This window comes from Artemia sp. Qi Xiang Cuo, unplaced genomic scaffold (genome assembly GCF_049724085.1).
Source record: "Artemia sp. Qi Xiang Cuo unplaced genomic scaffold, ASM4972408v1 HiC_scaffold_22, whole genome shotgun sequence".
NCBI lineage: Eukaryota > Metazoa > Arthropoda > Branchiopoda > Anostraca > Artemiidae > Artemia > Artemia sp. Qi Xiang Cuo.
In genome coordinates, this window is record NW_028297431.1 from 7,327,599 (window position 1) to 7,331,445 (window position 3,847).

A 3,847-nucleotide genomic window follows, 5' to 3' on the forward strand; every position below is an offset into this window, starting at 1 on the left:
TTCTTAAATCAATACTAATGAAATATACCTAAGTATGATAAAAATATAATAATTTAGACACCCCCGTGGCGTAGATATTTGCACATTAGGGGGGTGGGGGTCAAGTATATCGGGCCTGCATGACAAATGTCTTATGTACCTTTATTCGGATTTTTATATAGTAATAATTTTTTTCTCACTTCCCACGGTCCCCTATTGTACCCCCCCCCCCTAATGTGCAAATATATAGCCCACACCATATATTTTCCATCTATTCTCACTTATCTTGTCTTGTCTCACGCTAAGCTGAAAGAAACTAACAAAAAAAAACCGGTTCGGCAATGCGTTAATGAATGAGCAACTAAAGCAGTAGGGCGTAGCTCATACAAGTACCTATTTTCGTTACTTTTTTACATATAGGATAAAAATTTGGGAGAAGGGGGTTCAAACTCGGTAGCCTACCCCTCCGGGATACGGCCTTGGTTATAGATTTAAAAAATAAGGCAAATTAAATGGAAAAAGTCCGTACCCCGGGGGTTTCTGGGTTTGACCCCCCCCCCCGCCCGAAATTTTTCCGATTCGTAAAAACGTAACGGAAATACATATAAACGAATTTTATGTGTTTTTTTTACTTTTTTGCAAAACTTGCTCCGAAAGAATACCCCCCCCCCCTAACAACTATAAGAAATTGTAACAAAATGGTAAAACTTTCAAGAGTTCACGAGACAGTGGTATCAGCCATCCTCATCCTGTGCGCTTTCTTTCTCTATTACACTCACGTTCAACTGAGTTACTGAACCGTTGTTGGTGTAATTTAGAAAATTAAAATATAGCTGAAATTCGACAAGCCACTGAACTACACCACCCAAGGCCGTACACAGGGGCGGTTAGGGAGTTTGAAATCAAATGTTTGTCTGACTCGTAAAACGTAACAGAAATGAATATAGACAAATTTTTAGGTGTTTTGTTAGTTTTATTTTGTACCCTCCATCCCCGAAAAAAACCCTGCCTCTACCTCAGGCTGAATGCTTCATTAAAATCATGCTTCACTAATGGTCCTCTAAAGTTTTCAGCTTTGAAAACGTATAACTAATTGTCACCAAGGTGTGGACGCAACCTAACTGTCTGATAATATTTAAATGAATGACATCATTTTATTGTCGATAGGATTTGTTTTTGTGCTTGTCACGGTTCCGGTGCCGAAATTCACTTAAGTGAATTATTGATTTGCTTCTCAACACAAATGATTATCTTCTGATTTTTCTTGTCATTAAGTTAACCCTTTCATGTCTGATTTAGGAAATAGGGGTAATAAAATTCAAGTAACGATTTTTTGGTGGTGAAACTTATAATAATTTTCAAAAGATATGAAGCTTAAAATATCACTATAGAGCCACCAAGAACGCATTATATTAATTTACCTAACCGACTCTATATATTGAATATTTAATTAAAATATACCTTTATATTAGTTTATCTCACTCAGACTAAACCACCTATCTCCGAGTGCACTCAGAGAAACCGGTTTTAAACAGATCAAGAACAACAGTGTGGTCGGTGTAGTACATATATTTACCCCACTTTATAGCAGTGGTCAAAGCATTTAAAGGGGGAGGCAAGTGTATTTTTTCAAAATTTAGGGGGGAAGTATTTTTTTCAATTGTTTTCCATAAAGATACAAAAAAAAAAAAATTTCAATGAAAATACCAACGAAGGAATTTTTTATAATTTCCCATTATATAGGCATTTACAAGGAAACAAGTCACGAAAAACCCGTTTTTTACGGGTTAATTCAAGACACCGCTAGACAGTAATGCAATCCATCGCGTGGTTTTCATGGTGTATACGATATTTAAACTGTTGCTTTTTGGGGTTTCGGGCAGGGAAGGCACCTTAGTTAGGTTACGTATTTATATATGGTATGCTTTACCTCCCACTCCCCCTAATGTGCAAATATATACCCCAAATTTCTTTATAAACCATTATATATTCATCCTATTTTATTGTATTTCATTAGCATTAACCAAACTTGACTTTCTAGAAATGCCCATATAATGGGAAAGTGCCGAATTTTTTAAAACCTAAGGGGGGCCAATTTCCCCTGCCCCCAATTTGTGTCAATGGTCCATTATCCACCGTTTATCAATGTTGAATGCCCCGCCGAGGATGGGCAGGTTACAAAAGACTGGAGCCTTTTCTAGTTTTTCTAGAACAGGGTCACACGATAACTACGAGAACTGGCGCACCTAGAAAAAGGCTCATTTTTTATAATAATAGTTACAAAAATGGCACTCTTCAAAATCTGAGGGGCATTTTCTTTTTTTCAAATTAAAATACCATAAAAGGTATTTCTCCATATCTATGGAGCAGTTGCCCCCCTCTTTCGCTTGGGTGGTCGAAACTTGAAAAAATAACGGTACTTGTATGATGTACCCCCTACTGCTCTCATGCATTGTCACACTTTAAACTGGTTTCTTTCTCTAGTTTCTTTCTACTTGGCGTGACAAAAGACAAAGAAAAGTGACAGAATAGACGGGAGATATATAATCTTGGCTATATATTTGCACATCTGGGGGGTGGGGTAAATTTTTTGGAAAGTGTGAATTTATAAAACAATTCTTACTAAATAACATGCTGAATAATTGTAGCTAACACAGTTTGTATGCCGACCCCCCCCTCCTCAATGGGCAAATATAAAGCCCTAAGTTTTTTATAAAGTATTAGATTTTTATAATGCTTAGGTATATTTTTATTAGGATTAAACTAACTCCACTTCTTGAGCGGTAGGGGGTATATTATAAAAGTACCAACAGAACTTTTTCAATAAATCCACGATTATAACTACTTTTCAATTCGCTAATAGCTCAGTCAGTAGGTCAACGCAAATAAAAAAAATAATTGTAGCCATGGTATAACTAACAATGCTCTATAAGTAATTCATTCTCTGTTCTTAATTTAAAAGTAATGGATTTTTTTTACCTTAGTAAATGCTCTTGCTATAAATTTCAGTTTGACGTATCTAGTGCTGATTGTAACAGAAATAATAGGCGTGTTATATAGCTGTAATATATAGCAGAATCACAATTAAAAAAAAATGGATCTTAGTTTTTGTGTTTTTTTTATAGCTGTAAATTATAACAGAATCAAAATTTAAAAAAAAATTGGACCTCAGTATTGTGTTTATTAAATTATAGAATAATCAAAATTTTAAAAAAATTTTGACAAGAGTTTCTTTCTATAGCTGGAAATTATAGCAGAATAACAATTTTATAAAATTGGACATGAGTATTTGTATTTTTATAGCTGTAAATTATAGCATAATGACAGTTAAAAAAAAATTGGACTTTTTTTTTTGTGTGTTTTTTTTTTTCATGGCTTTAAATTATATCATAATCACATTTTTAAAAAAATTTTAACTTATTTTTTTTTTTTTTTTTTTATCTGTTTTTTATAAAATATTAAAATTAAAAAAAAAAAATCGGACCTGAGTTTTTGTGTTTTTTTTTTTCCAAATAAAAAATATGGCTGTTATATCGCCTATGTATATAGAATCTGAGTAGAACCGGTTGTCATATAGTCTGGGATCTGTATGCTGAAACAAATTTGGGATATATATGTGCACATTAGGGGGAGGGGGTGATGAGGTATAGCGGGTCTGCATGCAAAGTGTATTAGGTACAATTATCTTGCATATTACGAAGTAAGAGTTGTTTTATAACTTCACACTGTCCAAATAATTTACCCCCCCCCCCCTCCCCACCCACTAGTGTGCAAATATATGGCCCAAATTATATATTTTGTGCTATTTCACTAGGAATGAGCGTCAGAGAAACAGGTTCTACTTAGCTTCTATATACATATGCGCTAT